General features: G+C 55.9%; 1 pseudogene; it reads right to left on the bottom strand.

The window, feature by feature from the left end:
• Positions 1-2,066: 2,066 nt before the first annotated feature.
• LOC119245150 (olfactory receptor 11L1-like) lies at positions 2,067-17,183 on the bottom strand (annotated as a pseudogene).
• Positions 17,184-25,813: the final 8,630 nt, after the last annotated feature.

The raw sequence follows: 25,813 nt of genomic DNA, 5'->3' as shown, positions 1-25,813 counted from the left end.
CCGCCCCGTCTCCTCCCAAATAGCCCCTTGTCTGTGCACCCTGCCCCGCTGGGTGTGAGCAGGCGGGAGACACCCCTGGGAGAGGGACCGCCCACTGCTGTCTCAGCGCCCAAGACACAGAACTAGAAGTGGACAAGTCAAAGACAGCAGCCCCTCGGGACTTGCCCGAATTGTAACAGAAACACAGATTTAGTAAAACACGAGGATTCAGGTTGTATCACGTTTATAGGTGCAGAGAATAAAGTGGAATTTAAATAAAAATATTTAGTAACATGAACAAATTCACATTTTTCTTGGTTTTACTCCTCTCCCTCCCCCTCCTGCCTCCACATTTCTCCATCCCCCTCACACCCCTCTCTCAGATCTCCCCATGGAGGGCACACAGTGGGTGACAGTGACTTTCCAGCACCCTTTGGAAGTGGCTCATCACGTGGCCCACACCCGGGTCCCCTGTGACTGGTCAGTGGAGGGTGATGGAGCCTGGAGGAGGAGGAGCTGAGTCCTGTCGACACAGGTGTGAACAACTAAGGAAATTGCCTCTGACACCCTCAGTGAAGGAATTGCTCACTGAGATGTGGTATAGGATGGTGCCAATTAACACAGTCAACTCAAAGAGGGCGCTTGTCCCTCTGGAGGAAGGTCCCTGAGGGCTGGAATCTGGACAGTGTCCAACACACAGACACAGCTCCAGAGCTCAAATAGCCCAGCACTGAGGCCCTGCTCTGTCCATGAGGCCGTGCATGATGGAGGATGGGACCTCCTGTGAGTGCTCAGAGGTGGCCCCATGAGGCCAGGACGCCCTCTGTCCTGCCATGGGGACAACCTCAGGACAGAGAATCCACACGGCAGTGGGAACTTTCCCCCCAGACTGCAGGTATCTGCTACCAGCTGTTTATAGAGGAGAATTCATTCAGAATTGAAAATTTTTCTATTTCAAAATTCAATTTTGACTTGAGGAAGCAATTAAAATACTCATTTTGTAGATTATAAAAACAAATAAAATTCTAAAGATGCACGAGTTGCTGATTTCCACAATTGCATATTCTGGGATGAATTGCAATGGGAGAAAATTATTATTTTTTTTTAATGTAACTCTTCCAAATATCATGAATTTCAATAGCATCAGATTTTGATATGTGATATATGATGCTTCATAATTGTGATTTAGGCGTCAGCACAATGTGTCAGTGTGTATTAAGTATCAAAAAAAATTAAATTAAGGGCCTCCCTGTTAGCGCAGCAGTTGAGCGCTGGGTTGCAAAGCTACCCACAGCCTCTGTAGCGCCAGTTCGATCCCCGGCCTCCGGCGACGATCCCTCATGGTGTGCAGACCTCTCCTGCTGCCTGCTGCTTCCCTCAGCAGTGTACTTCGTCAGTCTGCCTGTTCTGCTCCCCACTCTGGCTCTGGTGAATTCTCTCACCCTCCCGCGCTTCTGACTGTACCCAGTGCTTGTATAAATAAATAAACATATCTTTAAAAAATTTAAATTAAATTTTGATAAAAACTATACTCAAGTTGAAATTAGAATTTTATTATCAGGCCTCCCTGGTGGCACAGACATTTGAGAGGCTGCTGAGAAGCTTTTTGCAGCCTCTGCAGAGCCAGTTTTATCCCAGATGGCCAGTGAGGGTCCCACATGGTGCTGTGGATCTCTCCTGCCTCGCCAGCTGCTCCCCTCAGCAGTGTACAATGTCAGCCTGCCTGTTCTGTTCCCTGCTCTGGCTCTGGTGAATTCTCTCACCCTCCCGCACTTCTGACTGTACCCAGTGCTTGTATAAATAAATGAATAAATAAAAATCCTTGCGGGTAGGAGGAGACAGCCTGACGAGCACCTGCCCACTACCCCTAAGGCTGCAGACTTGACAGGGAAAGCGAGGCCCCACCCATCATTTGGAGCTCCCCTGTGACAAAGATTACACTGATGAACCCAAGAGACAATCCTGCCAAGGTAGGGGCTTGGGCACATTGATGGCTGATTATGGAACCTGGGGGGAGAGGGTCATCTGCAGACCCCGGGACATGAAGATCCAAGGACGGTCGCTGGGCCTTGCTGGCCTATTGTAGCCTATTGCAGGAGCTGCCGTGCGCTCAGCCTGGCGTGGCAGTGAGCCCTTGGGATGGCTGACAGTGTGGGCAGGGCCAGCGTGACAGCAGCCCAGGGCTGGCAGAGCTTGGCCCCCTCGCCAGGTCTCTGCAGCCAGGCAGGAGAAGCATCAGGAAGCCAGCTAGGAGAAGGCCAACCACTGGTGCCAAGGTCAGGAAGTCCTGAGCGGTTGAGAAGCAGCCGAAAGGGATGCTGAAGAGGACAGTGGGCCTCTTAAAATCACCTATGGGTGATGCCTGGTCAATTTTGAGTAAGCGTCAGGTGCCAAATAACCCGTCCACTGGGGGACGCTCGGGGAACATGGTTGTGGTGGAGGGCACAGCTGGCAGGGCCCAGAGAGAGGCAGCACAGGGGGCGCTGTCCTCGGGTCCCCGCCTGTGACGTGCAGAGGGTTGGCTGCAGTTCACAAGACCAGTTTTCTTTCCCTCTTCATTTAAATCAGATTCACTTTTCTACCTTCCCTGCCCTTTGTCTCCCTCCATCCTCTCGCCTTGCTCCTTAGATCCTTCCTACCTTTATTTTCCCTTCTACCTGCCCCGTCCCCCACCCACCTCCCAGGCCCCCAGGAGGGGGCACAGCAGGTGACAGTGATTTCCATCTCCCTGTGGATGGGGTTCATCCATGGCTCTGATGACAGGGACACACTCAGGTCCCCAGGGCAGTCAGGGGAGGTGATGGTTCCTGAGGGGCAACCAGGTCCTGGTCGCAGAGTCTCCTGGGACCCCTGAATGGGCCACTGACTCTGGAGGCTCATTACCGGGGATGCCACTGAAGTCCACAGGGATGAGGGTCATCCGGTCCCCTTCGGGTGAGGTCCCTGAGGAAGGGTAGTATGAACACGCCAGGGCCTGGGGAGAGTGGGGGATGAGACAGCGAGCCCTACAACCCATATGCAGAGTCAGTGAGCTGGAGGCCTGGACCCCAGACGTCAGCGGCAGCACAGCAGAGGGCAGCAGGTGACTGGGGCCATCAAGTGAGGTTTGCATTTCCTCCTTTCTGTGAGGGCGAGAGTTTTGTGGGAAGCAACTTCTGGGCCAGAGGGTGTGTCATGCCAGACTGGACGTGCCTGTCAAATATTTTTTTTTTTATTTTTTAAATATTTATTTTTTTATACAAGAACTGGGGTACAGGCCAGATGTGCAAGAGGGTGAGAGGGTTCACCAGAGACAGAGCGGGGAGCAGAATAGGCAAACCGATGAAATACACTGCTGAGGGAAGCATTGGGCTCGGGCACGACAGGAGATGTCTGCGCAACATGTGGGACCCTCACCGGCCGGCCGGGATCTAATAGGCACTGCAGAGGCTGCGGACAGTTTCACAGAGTGGCACTCAACTGCCTGCGCCACTAGGGGAGGCCCTCAAATATTTTTTAAAAAAGTAAGTTTTTCAAATTTATAATTTTCAAATTACCGACATATTTCATTTAACCCCATACATCAAAGTGTTAGTATTTCAACAAGAAATACTTATGTTATTGTTTCCAATAGTGACTTTATTTTCTTTATTGAGATAACATATTTTTACCACACAGTATCATTTCAAAATGCATTTTGTATTTCAAAAGCACTTCAGTTAAAATATTCATCTTATAAATGAAAACAAATAAATCACAAACGCAGACAAATAGTTCAGTTTCAGAATGCCCTGTTGTGCGGGGACGAGTTTCTAATAGAGAAAATACATTTTTTACTTTATGATGTTCTACATATTATGATCTTCTCAGCATTTATCATTTTATAACATTTTGATTTATGGTATCTACAGCAACTATAGAATAAAAAACATATTATTTCAGCATTTTGCAAACTGAGTTGAAACTATACAAATGTGAAATGAAAACAACTTAATGGACACATTTAGGAAGAAGAAAAGAAGAAACTCAAGAGAAATTTAAAATAATACAATTGTTTAGAAGGGAAAGCTACACATATTCATCACAAAATATTATAACAATTAAGTAAATCGGACAAAAATTCATGTCCTTTTCCCATGATCTGTGTTGACATACACATGTGGATATCTAATTTGGACCTGATCATGTTGTGTTTTAACTCAAAACAGCAAAGGAGCTACGTAAAACCTAATTTTGTCAATATCAATATGTATCTAAATCACTGGAAAAGTTTTTACGTAGTTTACAAAGGGTTCTGAGATTATTTTTTCCTGTTTTAATTATAACAGCTACTTGTTTCTCTAAATTCTTACAGTTATTTCATATCAGCACATTCTCCAAAAAATCCTGCCTCCCCAGGGCTTGCCCCTCCGTCACCCCACAGTGGGGGAGAGGGTGAGATTGGGGAGGGGAGGAGAAAGGGCAAGGCTGCCCCATGTCCAGACGTCCCCACTCATGCATGGGCCTGGGGGGAGGAACAAAACCACACCCGGGGGACTTGGGACCTTGGGACTGGCAGGGACAGCCACACGCACAGACCGTCCAGCTCAGCTCCAGAGCGGCCTCCTCCCTGCACAGATGTGCATGAATCTGAGGGGGACAGAGGGGCCGGGAGGGACCCGGGGTGGACGAGCCCATCCTGCAGGACGGATGTGTGGGTGTGACCAAGGGGAGACTCTGCGGGAAACGTGGTCTCTGGGTCCTCAGATGTGGGGAGTCATGTGCAGGGAGATGAGGAGACTAGGGGATGGACCAGGAGGCAGCAGTGAGGCCACAGAGGCAGGAATCTGACAGAGGAGGCGTCAGGACATGCCGCATGGGGAACCGGAGCCCAGATCATTCAGTTCCAGGACAGTCTCGGGTCCTGGGGGCAGGAAAACAGGGACCACCACAACCCATCTCCCTGCACACCCGTCATTGTGGGGCCTCCCCAGACCAGGGCTGTGCTGGTGGAGCAGGGACAGGTTCACCAGGGTGGGGAGGGGCTGGGCAGGGTCACATGTCCTCTGGGGCTGTGCCCTGGACAAACTCTGGGAGGTGTGCTGGGTTGAGATGCTGGGGCCTGGGCAGGACGAGGAGCAACGGGCCTAGGAATGACTGGGCACAGGTGGTTTGTCAATTCAGTTCACTGAGAGACCTGATATTCAGGTTTAATCATGGTCATTTAAAATTTTCATTTCTTCACCAACTTATGGACACATGTTTGGACAATACATTAATAGTGCATTCACATGAGATAAATTATTAATTACTCAGATAACGATAAAGCATAAATAGATTGCATGCTTGTTATATGTTGATAACCCATTTTGTGTTCAATATTGGAAGATATGACAATGTTTTCTTCCTCTTTGTTTTTTTATACAGATGATGTCTCCACGGGCAATGAATCTCACAGCAGTGACAGAATTCATCCTCTGGGGGTTCCCCACCCAGGGGACCATGGGCTTCTTGCAATTGTTGCTCTTCTCCCTGGTATACCTGTGCTCCCTGCTAGGGAATCGGCTCATCGTCCTCATCACCACCCTCGACCGGCACCTTCACACCCCCATGTACTTCTTCCTGAGGAGTCTGTCCTTCTCGGACCTCTGCCTCATCTCAGCCACCGTCCCCAAGTCCATTGCCAACTCTCTGAGGCACAGCAGCTCCATCTCGTTCCCTGCCTGTTTGGTACAGGTCTTTATGTTGGTTTTGTCAGCAGGTGCAGAGCTGACCCTGCTCATGGTGATTAGCCTTGACCGCTATGCTGCCATCTGCCACCCCCTGCACTATGAGGTCATCATGAGCAGGGACAGGTGTGTGCAGTGACGCTGTGTCCTGGCTGGGTGGCTGTCTATTGGCTGTGATGAACACAGCTGGAACCGTCTCCTTGTCCTACTGCAGGTCCAACGTGGTCCACCAGTTCTTCTGTGACATCCCCCAACTATTGGCTATTTCCTGCTCAGGAAATTTAATGAATGAACTTGTCCCCATTCTCATTAGTGCGGTGATGGATTTCTCTTGTTTTATTTTCCTCATCATTTCCTATGTCCACATCTTCTCTGCTGTCAGGAAGATCCCATCCACAGAAGGGAAGGACAAGTTCTACTCCAACTGCCTTCCCTACCTGCTGGTTATGGTGCTGTTTGTCTCCACTGGGCTCTTTGCTTATCTGAAGCCGACATCAGAGACCCCGTCCATGTCTGACCTGGTCATTTCTATATTCTACACAGTGGTGTCCCCCACCTTTAATCCCATCATATACAGTCTGAGGAACCAGGCCATGAAGTCGGCTGTGGGGAGACTGATGAAGGGGAGACTCATCAAAATGTAATATAGAAGATGACTTCATGTCCCCTTTATGAGAGACTTATTTTAAATTTTCCCATAACATGGTTGGCAGAACCTGAGGGGAACCAGGGAGGCTGGAGGAGGCCTCACCAGGGATGGCGGTGTAAGCAGAAAAAGTGGATTTACTTATTATCCTCCTGCAGGAGTTGGGGGCAGAGGCTGGTGTCTGAGGAGGAGGAAGTGTAAGCAGGTTTTGTCTCTGAACTTGGGGTTTCCTGAGTCGGGGCCCCAAGTTTTTGCAGCCTGGAGCCCAAACATGTCTGGAGGAATGCCCTGTATCCTTGGTTCCCACCAGCCCTTGCGGTTGTAGGTGGGCTGGGCCTTGTAGTGACCATCACGGGATCCCCATCTGCAAGGTCTCAGGGCTGTTCCATGGGATCCCTCAGTTCCCTGGTCTGTTGGGAACTCTCTGCTGGGCCGAGGACACTGACCTGTTACCCACAAACTCAGGGTCCTGCAGGGGGGAGCTGACTCTCCCACGGGCAGCCGGGTCCAGCCAAGCCAGGGGGTAGGTGTTCTGGGTGTCCTGTCCGGGATAAGCACTAACTGTCTTTTGCCCAAATCCAAGGGGACATCATCAGACCTACAGGAGTGATGGCCACCAGAGCTCCCGGTTCTCTGATGGCTTCAGTCCTCGCTAAGCAGCCTGTCCTGTCCCCTGGGGAGCTGGTAATGGGGATTGTGGTGCCGCATGTTGGGGTTTCAGGGAAAGGAGAGAAAGGCCCAGGCAGGTCTGGGATATGGGTGGCGGGTCCAGCCTCGGTTCATAGACACAGCGGTGCTGCCCACCGCTGCAGTGGACACAGGGCTGTGGGGGACGTTGTATCCTGTACTGGTGTAGCTGCCCTAGGCTGACTCCAGGAACCCCAGGAGAGGGTGCACACCAATCCGAAACTACTGGTGGTGCGTGGTCTCAGGGTGGCAGGCCTGGAAGGAGGCCTGTCCAGGCTGCCAGATGGTCCAGGAACTCGGGTTGTGGCAGGGCCTCAGCAGCAGTGACCATACACACCCACAGCCAGGACGGGGCCCCAACACCGCCCACCCCAGGCCTCCAGCTTCACTTCCCCCAGGGTAGTGCCATCTCTCTGGGCAGCTCTGGACTTGGCTTGGTGGATGTCGCGGACATAAATGGGACAGTGCATGAGCCAGGACTGTCCATCCCCTGTGTCCTCCACCAGTATCCCCTGTTGTCTATGACCCTGACCTGTTGGGGCCGTGAGGTTCTGGGGGAGTCCCACACCTGGAGAGGGCCCCCTACTCTGCTGTGTCAGAGCTGAGTCACAGACCACCCCGAGGACACACCGACAGCGCCGCCTTGGGACTGACCTGCAGTGGAAGATAAACACAAGCTTCCCTCACACATGACAACAGTTCAAATGTGATGACAGAGTCACTGGCGCTGAGAGTAAATGGCCTTTTTGAATAAAATAATTCTGAGATACGCGAACAAATTCCTGTGCCAGAAGACCCAGGTGCTTCCCCGTCTCGCTCCTGGGGGTTTCTTGGTTTCCCTCCCTCTCCTTCTGCCTCCACATGCCTGTCCCCACCTGCCAGGCCCAGGAGGGCTCAAAGCGGGTGGCGGCGAATTTCCTGCTCCCTGTGACTTGGCTCATCTGGGGTTCTGACAACGGGGCCACACCAGGTTCCCCCTTCTGGTCAGTGGAGGCTGATGGAGCCTGAGGATGAGGAACCACAATCCAGTCCTCACAGGGGTCAAAGCAACAAAACTGCATCTGCCACACTCAGTGCACTAACGGTCACTGAATGTGCTATAGGACGATGCCAATTAAGACAGTCAACGTCAACAACACATTGCACGTGTCCCTCTGGAGGAAGGTCCCTGAGTGCTGGAATCTGGACAGTGTCTAACACACGGACACCTGCTCAAGAGCTCAAATAGCCCAGCCCTGAGGCCCTGCTCCGTCCATGAGGCTGCGCAGGACGGGGCAGGACATCCTGTCAGTGCTCAGAGGCTCCCCACGAGCCCCGACCATGGAGTGAGAGGCCGGGACGCCCTCTGTCCTGCCATGGGGACAACCTCAGGAGACAGATTCAACACGGCAGCGGGAACTTCCCCCCAGACTGCGGGTATATGTCCCCAGCCGTTTGCAGGGAAGAATCCACTCACACTTGGAAATTTTCAGATTCAAGCTCCATTTTAGACTGGAGAATGCACCGCAGTTAAACTATTCACTTTGTAAATCGTGACAACTGATGCTGACAGGGCCCAAGTCATCATGTCCCACTGCCTTGTCAGCCTGGGTGAGACTCGGTGAGAGAAAACACATTCTCTTGTAATTTACAATGGTCAAAGATATTGACTTTTAAAACATTGATCATAGGTTTTTATACATAAGAGGCGTGACGATTTCTGTTGCACACCTGGGATGAGCATCTGCACACTCAGTGGGTTCTGGGCACTGAATAAAATCACAGCAATCAATAGAATTGAATGGTGATGAAGACATTCCAGAGGGAATTAAAAATTACACTTATTGTTAGATTCAGATTGTTATGCCTTTTCTCCTGAACATGATGACAGGTATGAGTCAGGAAGCAATTCAGTAACTTGTCAGCAACATGTTGACCCCTTCATGGCTCTGGCACTAACATGATGGAGGCACCCACATCTGTCTATTTGTGGACGTGCACTTGGGATTTTTCCTGAACTCCACACTCAGGGATTGTCAGTGTAATTGTAAAATTAGTCACAGTATTTAATCAGGGCCTGGAGGAGATATGTCAAGTTATTTTATAAATTTTAGAGATGTATTTAAGTTCACTCGACAGATGTCAACATTTTTGACCACTGCAAACCCTGATTTATTTTCTTGTTTTTATAAATTTCTGGAATTATTCCTACCAATGTGTGGCAATAATTTTATTTTACTATATCCTTACAAATCCTTCCTCCCCAGGGCCTGACCCTCCATCACTCCACCAAGCGGGGAGAGGATGAGACTAGACTGGGGGGAGGTGGAGTGAGGGCATGGCTGCCCCGTGTCCAGATGTCCCCACTCACGCACAGGCCTGGGTGGAGGAACAAACCCACACCCGGGGAACCAGGGACCCTGGGACTGGCAGGGTCAGCCACACGCACAGACCGTCCGGCTCAGCCCCAGAACGGCCTCCTCCCTGCACAGACTTGCATGAGTCTGAGGGGGACAGAAGGGCCGGGAGGGACCCGGGGTGGACGAGCCCATCCTGCAGAAGGGACGTGTGGGTGTGACCCAGGAGGAGACTCTGTGGGAAATGTGGTCTCTGGGTCCACAGATGTGGGGAGTCAGGGGCCGGGAGATGAGGAGACGAGGGGATGGACCAGGAGGCAGCAGTGAGGCCACAGGGGCAGGAATCTGACAGAGGAGGTGTCAGGGCATGCCTCAAAGGGAAGCCGAGCCCAGATCATTCAGTTTCAGGACAGTGTCGGGTCCTGGGGAGCAGGAAAACAGGGACCCGCACACGCCAGCTCCCTGCACACCCGTCCCTGTGGGGCCTCCCCAGACCAGGGCTGTGCTGGAGGAGCAGGGACAGGCTCTCCAGGGTGGGGAGGGGCTGGTCATGGTCACGTGTCCTCTGGGGCTGTGCCCTGGACAACCTCTGGGAGGTGTGCTGGGCAAAGACGCTGGGGCCTGGCAGGAGAGGGAGCCGCGGGCCTGGGAATGACTGGGCACGGGTGGTCTGTCAATTCAGTTCACTGAGAGAACTGATATTCAGGTTTTATCAAGGTCATTTAAAATTTCATTTCTTCACAAATAAATGGACTCATGTTTGGACAATACATCAAGAGCGCATTCACATGTGTAAAAATATAAATTTGCTCAAATAACGATAAAGCATAGACTGCACGATTGTTTTATGCTGATAACTCATTTTGTGTTCAACATTGTAAGATATGAAATATTTTCTTCCTCTCTATTTTTTATACAGATGATGGCTCCAGGTGTGACCAATCTCACGGCCGTGACAATATTCATCCTTCTGGGGATCCCTACACAGGGGACCATGGGCTTCTTGCACCCACTGCTCCTCTCCCTGGTCTACCTGTGCGCCCTGCTGGGGAACGGGCTCATCATCCTCATCACCACCCTGGACCGGCACCTCAACATGTACTTCTTCCTGAGGAGTCTGTCACTCACGGACATCTGCCTCATCTCAGCCACTGTCCCCAAGTCCATTGCCAACTCTCTGAGGCACAGCAGCTCCATCTCCTTCCCGGGCTGTGTCATCCAGTTATTCATTATGGTTTTTACAGCAACCACAGAGATGCACCTGCTCACGGTGATGAGCCTTGACCGCTATGCTGCCATCTGCCACCCTCTGCACTGTGACGTCCTCATGAGCAGGGACAGGTGTGTGCAGCTGACAGCTGTGTCCTGGCTGGTTGGGGGTCTCTATGCTGTGATGAACACAGCTGGAACCTTCTCCTTGTCCTTCTGTGGGTCCACCATGGTCCACCAGTTCTTCTGTGACATCCCCCAATTATTGGCTATTTCCTGCTCATGAAATTTAATAAGTGAACTTGTCCCCATGCTCATTACTTCAGTGTTGTGTATCTGCTGTTTTATTTTCGTCATAATTCCCTATGTGCACATCTTCTCTGCTGTCAGGAAGATTCTATCCATAGAAGGGAAGGCCAAAGCCTACTCCACATGCCTGCCACACCTGCTGGTTGTGGTGCTGTTTGTCTCTACTGCATTCTTTGCTTATTTGAAGCTGACTTTAGAGACTCCGTCCATGTCTGACCTGGTCATTTCTATGTTCTCCACGGTGGTGTCCCCCACCTTTAATCCCGTCATATACAGTCTGAGGAACCAAGCCGTGAAGTTGGCTGTGGGGAGATTCTTGAAGGGGAGACTTACCAAATTATAATAGGGAAGATGAGTTCATTACTCTTTACAAGACAATTATTTTAAATTTCACATTATACTATTCTATATTCTTATAATTATAAAATACATATTAATAATATAATAAATATTAAAATAAATATTAAATATAATGAATGATAAAATATATATTAAGATAATTTCATATACCCTTAGTTTTAGTTGTTGCTCTTTTTACCTCTTAGGTGCCGTGTGATATTCTGTGGATACTGGGGTAAATGAACTTCCAGCCACTCTCTGCTGTTCTCCATTTCTGTAGCTCCCAGCCAAGAGAGGAGATGGTTGGTTTTCTTCTCAGTTGTCAGCAGCAGTTTCATCTGTTGTCATCTCAGTTGTCCCTGGGGCAGCATCTCCAGTCTCTAAGGTGGCTTCCCCTCTAATGTCACTGACCCTCGTGGTCACGTGTGGGATCAGGGGTCACGGTAGGACAGAGGCCCCTGTACTTAGTGAGTGAGGCCTTCACAGCATAAACAAGGCTGTAGGGTCCAAGTTAGAATCCGAGCAGTTGCGATCCACTGTAGAGAAGGACCCACACACCTGATGTGGCAGAGACCCTTCTGGAAGCTCTGGTGTGGGTGCCGCCGCATTTACCATAAACACAATCAGCACTTGGTGGACAGCAGAAATAAGAAAGTTAAGTTTCTGTGCGGTATAATTACTAAAAAATTACAAAAATTATTGGGTGGGAATTTTTGAGAAACAATCTGTTCAAAACAAAATGATAGCTAGTAGCCTGCCTTGCATCTAATATTTCCAGAAATGTGTTAGGGATGCCATCCATGACCTCACACCACACTTCACAGGAGTGTTGTCCCCATTTATTTCATCCCCTAGAGTGGGCAGGTGGGAATGGCAGGACAATGCCCTGACTGGGCAGGTCATCAAGAGGAATCTCACACAGAGTGTCTGCATTTTTATGAACAGGTTGAATTGAAAAAGTCGTCTGATTTATGTGCAAAAAGTTAACACTATCATTTGGTGTGTTCATAGACGTGCAAAGGATTTGAAGAAGATCTCATTTGGGAAGTGAGGCGCCCCATGGGTGAGGCTGCTGTCTGGCCTCAGCTCCTCTCCGCTGACTGCATCGTCCTTTATTTTCCCGTCTGTGACATTCCATATTTGAAAATTTCACACCAAATATGTCATGATGAAATGCAGTTCCAATCAGATATCCGACATTCGGTCACTCTCAAACACTCACCTGGGAGGGGCTGAGTCAGGCTGACCTTGCGTCCAGCCCGGGGGAGTTCCAGGTTGAACCAGGCAAATCCGGAGACCAGCCAGGGGCGGTAGAAGAGGTGGCAGAATCCTGACCTGTGAACTTCTGGGCTGACAACGGCCTACTGCTCTGTTAAGTGTTTGACCTTTTTATTTTTAGTGCCGATAAGTGACTCTGTTAATATTAATTCATGATGCTGTTACACTGGCCAATAAACGTTACGGAATGTGATGAGAACCCAGTGTGTGCCTTGAACAAGAAACTGGATCAGACCATTCTAAACACATGCACTTCACTGCCTACATTTTTGCCAACCTTGTACAACATAATTAGAATATATAAGTTAATAAAACATTAACTGCTCTAAGTTGTATGAATTCAAACATTTAATCACAATTAAAACCGTTGATTTCTGATTTGTTTTTTCTTACTGGGCGTTACTAAATGATTTATATCACTGTTTCTTTTTACCATGGTAACCTGCTGCTAGCACAGTTGTGGGGATTTAATAACAACAGTTTTATAAATCCTCAACTTGCCAGAAGTCGTGCATTAAAACCGTTGATCCAGAAGGTCAAGAAATATATCAAGAACTTAAATTCACCAGAAAGCCTCAAAGGTCAAAAGGGAAGGAAAATAATTATTGACCACGAGAAGCTGGGACGGGGGAAGCAGAACTCCCTCCTGTGTCCTAGCGCGCAGGGCGCGGGTCGCTGCAGAGACTGAGGCTGGAATCCACTGGACTGCCAGACCACCCCCCCCCCAAGGCTCCATGCCCTGCAGCACCACCACCTGCCACCAGCTCCGCCCGCCGGTGTCCTGGGCTGACCCTGCCACAAGCGGTTTAGGAAAGGCCCGCACCACTCTGCGCGCCCCAATCCCGGGCCCAGGCCCCAGAGCTCCCAGCCCTGCGTCTGGCAGATGCGCACCCCTGCCGGCGCGGACCGGCCATCCCTGGGCTCTGGGCCTGCCGCGCTCTCGGCCCCTTCAGGGCTCCCTGGGCCCCCACCCCGCCCTCTCGGAAGCCGACGGCAGGGGCTCGGGTGCCGACACCCCGCTGTCTGGGGGCCGCGTGGTGGGGGCCCGGGGCCACACTCGAGGTGGGGGAGGAGCCTCAGGCCACCGCGCCCACCAGTCTGGGTTCCCCGTGAGAGTCAGGTCCATGTAGATGCCGCCTCCCTGGGTCAGGGCCCGCGCTGGGTTGGGAGGCAGTGACCCCTGTCCACCAGTGAGGGGCGTGGTGGACGCGAGGGATTCCCGGGCGGGGAGGTGACTACGGTCTTGGGGGGATGGTGTGACCGCGGCCGGGGAGCTTGGCGCTGACCGCGAAGCGGGGGCCGAGCCTGGGCAGTAGCGGTGCCCCCCGGGACCGTCCCCCAGGGGCTGCAGCCGGGCGCCCTGGGCTTGCACTCCCGCCTGGCTCCCTGCGCTGGGTCAGGGGGCCTCGCCCGTCCCCTGAGTGGGTGGGGGCCGGGGGCTCTGGGGCACTGCCGCCCACTGGGCCCGGGTCCGGGCTGAGGACCCTGCGCCCTGCTGGAGCCCCAGGGGACCCGGGACTGCAGCTGGAGCGGGGGACGTGCAGGTGGCCTTCCAGGCGCGCCCGGAGCCCACCGGGTGTCTGTGGGCGCCCCTGGGGTCCCAAGGGTCGCCCCCCATCCCGGGGCACAGCCACCCTGGCCGCGCTGAGGGAGCGCAGGGGAGGCGCGCTGGGGACAGAGTGGCGTGGAGCCCCCCCTTTCCAAACCGCCCCTTTGAGGCCCCGGGCTCTTCAGGCGAACAGGGCGCCTCCTCAGCGGCGCGCCCTGGGTCTTCCTAGGCTCCTCGGGGCGCCTGGGGGCACCCGTGACGCAGGGTGGCCCTGGGAGCCTGAGACCCATCGTGGGGCCACCCTAAACTGCGAAACTATGGCCGCACCCCGCAGGGGAGCCCCAGAGCAGGGCGAGCTGGGGAGGGGGTGATGGGGCGGGGGTGGGGGGGTTCGCGCTCTTTGCTCACCCCGCCAGGGCACACGGGTGGGGAGCCTTGGAGGAGGCGCTGGCGCGCACTGCGGACACCAGAGGGGCCCCTTGGCTCCCCGGCAGCCTCTGTCTGTCCCCTTGGGGATGGTCCCGCCAGGAGCAGGGGTCTGGTGAGGGGAACCAGCAAGCAGAAGGGGGTGTGTTGGGTGAGGACCCGAAGTGAGGGGTGAATGGGATGCCCTAGACGCATTTCCCCCCCCTCCCCCCCGCTGCTTCAGTTCCCAGGCCCAGGCCCCGCTCAGAGGGGCTCTGGGGCACCCCCAGCACTCCCCCTCCCCCCCGCGCGGGCCACGCGCCCGGAGGACTGAACACAGGCGGGGTGGGCAGGGCGGGGTCCCCTCTGTGCAGTGGGTGGGGGCTGCAGGGAAAACCAGCAGAAGCGGCGCCCAGGTGGGCATTAAGGGAAGCGCCCTAGTCCCCAAGTCCGGCTCCGCAGCAGGGAGTGCCAAGGGCGTGAGGGCCAAGGCTTGGGCAGGCACTGACACCAGGGGCAGCCGGCGCTAGGCCCCGCAGCCCCACAGCAGCACCTCAGCCGGTCCGCCCGCTCCGCTCCCCGCTGTCCTGGGGGGTCTCCCCACTGGCCCCCCCCACTCCGCACAGCAGGTCCACACAGCCGCCCGCCACGCCCCCCCCCCCTCAGTCAAGCCCAGGACGCCCGGCCTGGCCCCAGCTTAGCTCAGGGGCGTGTCCTGTTCCCGGGGACCCCGGGGATTTCCAAGCCCCAGCACCACCCGACCCCCCGGGGGAGCCCGCCTCAGCCCACGGCTCTCTCCTCGGCCCGCAGGGAGCCCCGCCTGCTCCGCAGGCCGGCGCTGGGGCAGGGGTGGGCACAGGCCACAGCCCAGGCCTGGCAGGCCGCCGACCCCCGCTGGCATCCCCCCCAGGCGAGGAGGGTCACCCCTCCCGCTGCCCCCCAGGGCCTGGCCCGGCCCCGCCCCACGCCCGCCTGGCATCTGGGCAGCGGGCCAGAGCCATGGGCGCCCTAGCGCCCTTTCTGCGCCCGTGCCTCCCGGCTGCGCGCGGGGTGGGAGACCAGCCTCCAGCCGCAGGGGGTGCGGCAGCCTGGGCAGCGGCTCACAGGGGACAGCGCTCCCACACGCGGGGCTGGGCGGGGGCGGGGGGGGGCGGGGGGCAGGGGGGGCGAAGGGGCCCCGCAGGCACAGCCGGCCTCCGCCGCGGGCTGGACAAGCCACGAAGTGCCCGGGCCCGGGCCCACCACGGGGACGGCACCCCACGGAGGGGCGTCTGGGGGACAGCAGGGGCGGCGGTCCGCAGCGGCGCTCGTGGCCGGGTCCAGGGGCTGGCAGGGACAGCAGCCTCATGGCGCCACTCGGCCACTGTGGCTGGCCCCGCCCGGCCCCCCACCCCTGCCCCTCCTGCCCCCCTCTCCCCTCCCGCTCCCCCCTGCCCTTCCCGTGGCTCTCCTCCCCCCTTGTCCATCTCTCGCCCCTGCCCCTCCCCCGCCCGGATATCCGTCTCTGCTGACCAGTCCGGCATTCGGAAGCACCCGCCCGCCTGCCGCAGGGCCGGCCTGGACGCGCCTCCTCCCGCTGCCACCGGACGCCCCCCGCAGGCTGAAGGCGGCCTCTGTCCACCGGCCGCACGAGCTGGGCCGGCCACGCGCAGGGACGGGCCACGTGGAGCCCGCGGACACGCGGCGGGACCCCTAGAGGGCGGGGGCGGGCAGAGGCGCAGCGGGCGGCCGGCGCGGGAGGGCGGGAAGCAGCCCCACCTGCGGGCAGCCCAGGCCGCACCTGGCCCCACGGGATGGCCTCACCTGATCAGGAAGCTTCCTCGCTCTGAGGCTGCAGACACAGCCCCTCCTCGTTATCGCTTTCCTGACAGCCTCTTTGAAGTCTTTGTTCCTCAGACTGTAGATGACGGGGTTCAGCAGCGGGGTGACCACGGTGTAGAAGACGGAAATGATCTTGTTGATCTCGGGGGACAGATGGGCATTGGGGCGCGCGTACATGGAGATCATGGTCCCGTAGTAGATGGTGACCACCGCCAGGTGGGAGCCGCACGTGGAGAAGGTCTTGGGGCAGCTGGAGGCGGAGGGCATCCTGAGGATGGGCCACGATGAAGACCGACACGAGGGTGAGGAGGAAGCACATGCACAGCACCGCAACAGACAGGGCGAAGATGACCATCCCAGTGACGTAGACGCTGGAGCAGGAGAGCCGCATCGGGGGGGCAGGTCGCAGAAGTGGTCGATCCCGTTGGGGCCACAGAAGTCCAGCCTGGAGATCATCAGGCAGGGCAGGGCCCGGTGCCCACCCCGGCCACCCAGGAGACGGCCACCAGCTTGATGCAGGTCTCAGGGCGCATCAGGAGGGGGTAGTGCAGGGGGCTGCAGATGGCCAAGTAGCAGTCATAGGCCATCGTGGCCAGGAGGAAGCACTCGGTGGCCCCGAAGAACACAAAGAAGTAGAGCTGGGCCATGCAGGCCGGGAAGGAGATGGCACGGCCCCGGGCCAGCAGGCCGGCGAGCAGCGGCGGCACGACGGTGGAGGTGTACCAGACCTTCAGGAAGGACAGGTGATTGAGGAACGTGTACATGGGTGTGTGCAGCCACCGGTCATGGCTCGCCACGGCGATGATGACAACGTTCCCCACCACCATGAGCACGTAGATGAACAGAAAGATGGCAAACAGCAGGGACTGCCACTCGAGAAGGTTCTGGAACCCCAGCAGCTGAAACTCAGTGACAGCAGACACATTTGGGGGCTCCATCGCCTGCGGAGGGGAAGAGACTGTGGAAAGCACTGCGGACAAGGCATGAATTTCCTCGGTGCTGTCTGGAACGTGAGAGAATGTCTTCGAGCACTCCCGTCTCCACAACAGCTTTCTGGAAGAACGTGCGCGGCTCCACCTGGCATTTAGACCACTGTAGTTTCAACCTACTAGGCGAAGGGGGTGCAAGAGTTGGGGGAGGGCCTCAGCAAGCGCCACTCACCAGGCTCTCTGAGATCTAGAAGTTCCAGGTTCAACACCACAGGTAAGAACGGGCTCACTGAGTGGAACTCAGGAAATACAATTAATAGCTGGGCCTCCCTGGTGGTGCAAGGGTTAAGTCTCAGCATTGTGAAGCTGTTGCCAGCCACTAAGGCATGAGTTCAATTAACGGCCAGGCCAGGGAGTGACCCACGGGGCGAGGCAGACCTCTCCTGTCTCCCCCCTGCTCCCCTCAGCAGTGTTTCAGTAGATACGCCTTTTCTGCTCCCCACTCTGTCTCTGGTCTCTGGTAAATCCTCTCACCCACCCCCCCAACCTTTGGCTTGTACCCCAGTTCTTGTATGCATAAATAAATAAACCTTTAAAAAAATTAATTGCTATGTTTTCCTGGAAAGGGCCTGAGCCCTTTCCCACAGGTGACCCTCATCTGGAAACAGGTCACACCTGGCCCGTCTCCCAGCACTGGGAGACTGTGTTCTGCCCTCTGTGTTTGTGGACACCTCCTCCGGGCACTTGAGCATCTGAGTGTGTCTGTGTGTGTCTGTGTGGCCAGGGCTGATCCAGCCTGCATCTCCACTGGTACCCTCTCACCCAGGTGGACACCAGCTTAGTCATCGGAATTTGTGTCTAGTCAGCAAGTCACCCCTCCTTTTTTTCAAGGTCTAGCCTAGTTCTGGACGAAGCCAGCATCCGCCCGCCATCAGGGGCTTCCCTCATCAAGGAATGAGCGTGACATCATCTCTATAATGCCCAGGCCCAGGGGTCCAGCCGCAGGCCCTTCCACCTCCCTCCCTCTCCCCTAGTGACTATTTCAGGTGCTTCTCCAAAACCTTCCAAGACTTTTTATGTAGGAAAATGATGAAGCTGAAGTACCTGGAGGCCCTCCTTCACCGCCCCCCTCTGTCTCCCCAGGAGCCCGATGGGCTGGCAGTACATCACCCGTCCGCCCCCCTCTCCCGCAGAGGCTGCACCTGAGCCGGCTGTGGCTTTATTTGGTCTCTTGCCCAAATTAACCAACACCCCCCTGGAAATGCCGCATCCCCCCAAGGAGCGCCACCCCTCCCACCTGACTGCTCCAGTCTCCCTGCACCCCAGGCACACCCATCCTTCCTCCTGGGAAAGTGGACAGAGCAGCTGCCACAGCAGAGGCCTCTGCTAGGCTGGAAACCAGAGTGCAAAGCAGACACTTTGGTGAGGGGCTTGGGCGTGAGGTTGCAGAGTGGCCAGTTCAGGGCTCCGGAGCCATGGTCCCTGGAGCTCTGCAGTGAAAAAGGCCCCAGGCTCCACCTGCTGGCTGCTCCCAGGAGCTGGCCCTGCTACGTGGTGTCTGCTCTCTGTGCCTAGGGCCGGCCTGCCCTGCTCCCTCCCAGCCGTTCCCCCTTCTCCTCAGAGGCACCAGACCTCTGGGTCTGTGTTCTGACCCCATCTCAGCTCCTGCGCACAGCACAGACACAGTCTCTGGCCTTTTCGGCTCACTGCTGTTCCTGGGCCCTGCCCCGGGGCAGGCTGACCCCAGGCCAGTCCAGGAGCCCAGGCTGAGGGGAAGTATGACCCCACAGGGCAGCGAGTGATGCAATTCACTTTGGAACATGGTCCTTTCCTGCCATTGCTCCCACTTCCGTGACATGAGCAGTGACCGGAAAAAGGCAGAAATTAAATGCCGAGACCACCAGGGCCTGGTTGACGGGGTCAGCATGGGCAACGTGGTTGGGTCACAGGGCATTTGGCCCCATTTCCGAGTCACCTAAAGTCCCCCACAAACGCAGTCAAGGACACAAGGGAAAAAGGATCTGCTGGGCCTAGACCTTCACGGCAGGACAGGGTGCTGGGGTGACAGGGTGGGGGGTTGGCGGGGGTGGGGGTGGCAGGGGTGGGGGTGTGAGCAGGTGGCGGGGTGACCTGCTCCGGGCTGACATCAAGTCCTGGCTATTCCAGGGACTGGATCACCTGATTTACTATGAGCTCAGTCAACAAGATCTGCCCCGAGGCAGAACCTCCTAGGTGCCAGCCCCACATCTGATTTCACAGCTTCCCTGGAGCCTTTATGGAAAGAAACATGCCCCAGGGCCACCAGGCGCCTCTGGGCTAGGGCCTCCCTGCTGCTCTCCAGGCGCCACAGGGCGGGCGATCCCACCTGGACAGAGCGTCCACAGGGCCTGCAGCCTCAGGCTCACAGCCTCTCACCCACAGGCATAGCCTCTGGCTCCAAACACACCTCTCCTGGTGGCCGTCTGAGCCCTGGGCCTACCTGTCTGCCTCCCCGGCACACGGCGTCCACGGTCCTCCCTGCTGCTGGCTCGGCCCCCTTGCCCTCCACCCCGCACACCGGCCCTGGCTCCCTCCTGTGAGCTGCGACTGGCCATCTTCTGCAGGTGACGTGGCTGGAACAGGCTCCACCTTTCAACAACCCAGGTCTTCTGGGGCCTGGCCTTCGGGTAATCCTCCTCCCAGGTATTCTTCCATGATTTGCCAACCGAGTTAATGAGCAACAAAAGCAAACTTTTGAGACTCCCCGCTGCACAGGGGGCTCAGGCATGTCGGCACCCCTGGGACCCAAGCAGTTCTTTGGAAAACTTTTTAAAATGTAGCTTAGGATGGCCCTGGAGATGCTGAACTGGACTGACTCAAACAAATGGGTGTTTCTTGAAAATCTAGGGAGCAGGTACCCAGGGGCCCATCCTGAGGACAGATGGGTGCCAGCGGCCTTCCGCTTCACACTGCAGTTTCAGGTGCACCCACGAGAGCACATCCACGCACCCACGTGGTGAGACCCCCACCCAGGCCGACTTCCAGCGACCAGAGCACCTGTGCCGAGGGCGTCTCCCAACTCCACAAGGAAAACGCAGCATCTGAGCAGAGCCCTCCACGTGCCCTAGCCCCCCTCTTACCAGCAGGACCAGAGGCCGCTGCATGGCGGGGCACTGCCCCGTGATGCACTTGTGCTTGACTTAATTAATAACTTATTTTCCAAAATAATGTGATCCGTGTGTATATTTTTCAGAAAACTTGGAGACAGAAGACGGCCAGGGCGCAGCGCGTGCACGTGTGCCCGCTGTGAACACGCTCAGGGGCACGGGCGGCTGCACACGCACAGGTGCATTTTGGGGCACTGGGTGAGGAGCCCCTGCAAGTTCTAGCTGGCACCACCGGGTCTTGTGGTGCCCGCGGCGCCAGGAAGCCCAAGTTCATGGGGGCGAGGCTGCGGGGAAGAGTGTCCAGGCTTCCGGACGGGGTCCCGGGCAGGGTCCTGGGCAGGATGGGGCCCATTACGCTCTACCCGAGTTGGCCCCCTGATGGCCCACCCCCCAGCTCTCCTGTTCCTTGCGGGCAGCGCGCGCCCTGCGGCTGCGGCCTTAGCTGGCCTTAGTCCCTCTCCATCACGGTCTTTCTCACTGCTAGAGGTGGGGAAGAAAACAAGCTGCACCCAGGGCTGTGGGCAGGCTTCTTCCAGGTGGTCTTCACACTAGGCCCCCACTCTTTGCCTGGCACACCGCAGCCAGGGGAGGAGAGCAGTGCAGGCACCCAGGGAGCAGGCGAGCAGGCGGGTGGGCGGGTTCCAGCAGGTGAGAGCACAGGGTACAGCGGGACCTGGGGATACCCAGGCCACCCACCCCATCAGCGCCGCCAGGTGATGGTGGCTGGCAAAGGGCACTGGCACGCAAGCCCCACAAGGTCACCCCAGCACTCAATGGCCAGCAGGCGACCAGCCTGAGGCTTGGCCTGAAGAGACTGGGGGGTCGCCGGGCTCAGGTGTGCTGACATCCGAGGTGCCCCTCGCCCCGGCAGATGTGCGATGGAGGAGAGGTGGGAAAACGTCACCTCCAAGAGGCAGCAGGGCCATGGCAGATGCGCGCCCCAGCTGCGTCCTGAGCCAGCTGGCCAGAGCCGGCTTCCCCAGGCTTCCAGGCCTGGCCCTGGGAGCACACGCAGGCCCAGGACTGGCCTCAAGACCTCTCTGTGCCCCAGGCTGTCCTCCCCACTCCCCAGGGCCCAGCCTCCACTGCATGACCAACGCCAGCCCCAGGTGCCTGTGTCATCCCTGCAGCACCACTCCAGCCCACGTCCTCACCCTGGCATGTGCCCTCATCCCTGGCACAAAGGCCTGCTCTCACTCAGGCGGGTGCCCCTGTGTGCGGGTGCACCGTCGGCTACGAGTTGGCATCTGTGTATCCGTCTCCACCAAGACAAGCTCATAGATACTTTGAGATGTTGAAATCCTCACCCGGAAGTACCTTCCAGAATCCCTCCTTCCTCTTTCCCACGCAGTTGCTGGGACACTTCCTCACACCCACATGGTCAGCCCCTCCATCCCACACAGGGGCCGGGCAGGGGTGCTGGAAACTGCCATCGGTGGTAACTCTCACGCTGACCAGATGTGCTGAAGTCACCACAGTCTAGGCAAAGTGACCTGCCCCCTTGATGCAGCGGTGCATGGTCCTGGCCGGCCATTTCCTGGGGTGGCTGAATTGGGGCTTTGCTCATCCCATGGTGGGCCCCAGAGCAACGTGGCCGGAGCCCAGGGATTGGGGCATGTGGGGTGCACCAGGCCCAGGGGTGGGAGGGCTTCCCAGGCAGGGGCAGGTCTGTGAGGCAGGGAAGGGGAAGCAGGAGTCCAGGGGTAGCCCTGGCGAGCTGAGTGGGGCAGTCACCCTGCGGGCCCAGGCCAGGGTCTGGGGGCCGAGGCGTGCTGTGCTTGCTGGGAACAGGACAGTCAGCAGAGGAAGCTGGGCCAGGGCCTTTCTCGTGGGGGTACTCCAGGGACTCGGCAGTTACAGGAGGGGTGGAATCTCTACCCGTAAGGGTAGAGGCACGCTGCAGATGGGCCTTCAGGAGGAGGTCTTCTGGGTCCATGGAAGGAAATTCTAAGACTCACACTTGAAGCCCCACATGGAGCATCACTGGGTTCGGTATGAAAAAGGGAATGATTATAAAACTCCTGCGTTTCTTCAGAAGTTTCATAGATGACAGTTATTCATCAGAGCACAGTGTGGACAAAGTCTGGATCCAGCTCCAGCAGTGCAAACCCCGCCTCTGAACAGGGTGAGGGGGTGCCCCGATGGTCTGTCTAGACCTGCTCTCAGAACCACTCCCAGACCCACAGGCCCTGGGTGTGGGCTCGGCACCGGGGAGGGTCCAGCACCCCAGGCCTGCTGGTTACCTCAGATGTGGCTTCCCCAGAACACTGAGGGCCCTGGGGGTGGGCCTCAGGGGAGCCAGAGGCCTCTCTGCTCCCTCTGCCTGGGGGATTCCACAGTTTGGGCCCTTCGAGGCCCAGCAAGAGAGACTTCTTTTATCATGCAAACCCCCTCTGGAATCAAGCGAGTGAAGCGTGGGCACGACTTCCAAGGCTGCCACAGGGGTAGCATCTTCACCAGCCCCCCACCAAGTTATTAAGCAGAGAACCTCCCTCTTCCCCAGGCTGGGGCCTCCCTCCTCCCCAGGCTGAGCACCCAGCGGGAGGAGCCAGCTCAGAACAATTAGCCCTGGCAGGCAAGTCCCAGGGTACCGCCTTCCTTCCTTCCTCTGGGGCACAGTGTGTGCGGGGGTGACGGGTTTACGTTTATTCAATGCAGGTCAGATGCCAGACCCCGCCATACCACCCAGGCCAGCCCAAGGCTCAGGGTCTACCAGCTGCAGGCGGAGAGAGTGGAGGCTCCCGGGGCAGAGGGGGTGCCAGGGCGCGGAGGGGGTTCGCCAGGGCACAGAGGGGGGTGTGCCAGGACACAGAGGGGGTGCCAGGGCACAGAGGGGTTGTGCCTGGGTGAAGAGGGCGTGCCAGGGCGTAGAGGGGGTGCTAGGGCACAGAGGGGGTGCCAGGGAGCAGAGGGGGTGCTAGACCAGTGTCAGAAGGGAGGTCTTGCCTCCAGGTCCTTCACCATCATGCAGGCTTTCGGGCCAACTGCAGGGAGATAGCAGGGTCCCACTCACAGGGCCACCAAGGAATTGCACACATAAATGTCGCTGCACATGGGTAGGGCAGGTCGGAGCCTGTCAGCTGAGCTGCGGGCCTAGCAGCCTGCTTACGCGTGGGGTGCACCCTGTGCAGGCCCCACGTTCACCTAGGGGAGCTGCTTTCCATTCATCAGGGTCTCCCCAGGAAAAGCGTGAAACTACCAGGACATTTGGTTCCCACCGCAGGGAAGCTGGGAGCCCAGCCCAGTAGCCCAACAAGTCACGTCCCCAGCCCCTAGAGAGGGCCTGCGAGCCCGGGGCTGCCCAGTGACCATCCATGGGCACCTCCCCACCCAAAAGCCCCTGGCAGCAGCCACAGGCCCTGGCCTTGCCTGGAAAGAAAGTCAGAGCAGGGCCGTGCGCCCCGCGCCTGTAATGGTTAGGATTTCACCTTCAATTTCCAAAAAAGTATTTTTTGATTTTGCTTTTTAAGGGTCCAGCTCTGATCACATTACTTCTTACAAACTTTGAAAATGTGCTTATTTCTAAGAAAAATAACTGAAGATAAACTTGTACTTTTTTCTTTTTAAAGATTTATCTTTATTTATTTATACAAGTACTGGGTACAGTTAGAAGCGTGGGAGGGCGAGAGAATTCACCAGAGCCAGAGCGGGGAGCAGAACAGGCAGAAGGACCAAAATACACTGCTGAGGGGAGCAGCGGGCAGCAGGAGAGCTCTGCGCGCCATGTGGGACCCTCCTCCGGTGGCCGGAGCAGCCGGGGATTGAACCGGAGCTGCAGAGGCTGCGGGCAGCTTCTCAACTCAGCGCTCAACCGCTGCACCACCAGGGAGGCCCTAAACTTGTACACTTTTTCATTGCTTTGCCTCGTGCTGATTTGCCTCTTGGAAATCCCTCTTTTTATGTCGCCACCTCTGCACTAGCTGGCCAGTCACTCTCCCTTTATGTCCTGCAGTGGGGATGGCTTCTCCCTGCACCCGCATGCTCGCCTGCTGGGTTCGGGAGGACCTGGGGTTCCCATTCTCGGTGCTCACTGAAGTGAGCAGGGGCTGTGCCCCGACGGCCAGGCTGTGGTCCCCACAGGGAGAAGGCGGGGCACAGGGCAGGACCTGCGGGCAGGCAGGGTTTGGTGTCTGGGCAGCGCTGGCTGGTGTCCAATACCCAGGTGGGGCTGGCCCCACAGTCCGAGGGGACACGGGCTGTCCCTCAGGACACGGCCTGCAGTGCTGTCCCCTGAAGCCCTACTGGCCCTGGCAGCACACCGGCTGGAGAGGCCTCTGAATAAAATGTGCACAGGAGACATTCTCGAATCACTGAATCACTTAAAAGAGCAAGGGAGCTGCTCTTGAGGTCAGACAGGTGTTGCCTCACTGCTCGGGTGAGGGACAGGCACCTGACAGCAGAGTGGGGGTGGCCAAAGGGGCGGGTGGGCGGTGCATGGCTCCAAGCGGGAGCCGTGCTCTGGGACACAGAGTGCACACCAGGCACCCGCTACAGAGTGAACACACCTGACAGGTGCACGTACCTGGGGTCCCTGGGTGCCCCTGGGGGTAGTAGGCAGGGGCAGGCTGAGGACCAGCTCAGGGTCTCCGGGGTTGGGGTCCCCTTCCGACCCCCAGGAGTGGTTTGCTTCCCTCTGAATGCTGCGGAGGTTAGCAGGGAGGTGCCCTATGCATAGCGCCTATGCACTTGGACTACGCTGACTACACTCACCAGCGCTGACTGTGCTCCCAGCCCTTGTGCTACCTCCACTGACAGCTGACTCTCCTACGATATTAACAAATGTACTATTAATCTAGTATTAATAGTACTCAAAAAGTATCCACTAACCTCACTAAATACTAACAATGCTAACTTAACTCTACCAACAATACTAACCTCACTCACCATATTAGCAATACTAACTACACTACAAATAAATGAAACTACACAAACAAAAAATGACAAATGAGATTTAAATGCAAAATATGATAACAACAAACCAATTACAAACTAACAACTAAATTTAAGAATAAAACAGAACAACAACAAAGACCAATAGAACGAACAACAAACAACAATTAGAAACTAAAACCTGAAAAAACAAACAAACAAATCAAAATAAAAACCCAGAGAAACAACAAAGGGGAAGAAAGAACAAACAACGAAACAAGAAAAGAAGGGAAGATGGGGTAGATCTCTAGAAAAATAAAAATCAAAAAACTAAAAACTGAAGTAAAAAAATAAAGAAAAGACTGAAGCTAAAAATAAAACCAATAATAAAAAAATAAAGGAAAACAAAAAAAAAAGCAAAGAAATAAAAGGAAACAGAAAAAGTAGAAAAAACCATAAGCAAATACAAAAAAATCAAGGAAAATAAGGAAAAAACAAAGAAAGAAAAATAAAGTAACTAAAATAAATAGCCTAAACAAATAACTAAATAAGTAAAGCAATAAATAAACCAAAAGAAAACCGAATACCCCTAAACACGCTCTCACTCTCTCTGTCGGCGTCCGG

The sequence above is a fragment of the Talpa occidentalis genome, unplaced genomic scaffold (genome assembly GCF_014898055.3).
Source record: "Talpa occidentalis isolate TD23 unplaced genomic scaffold, MPIMG_talOcc4v2.1 talOcc4.14, whole genome shotgun sequence".
In the NCBI taxonomy this organism is placed as follows: domain Eukaryota; kingdom Metazoa; phylum Chordata; class Mammalia; order Eulipotyphla; family Talpidae; genus Talpa; species Talpa occidentalis.
This window is presented reverse-complemented; position numbering and strand designations above follow the sequence as displayed.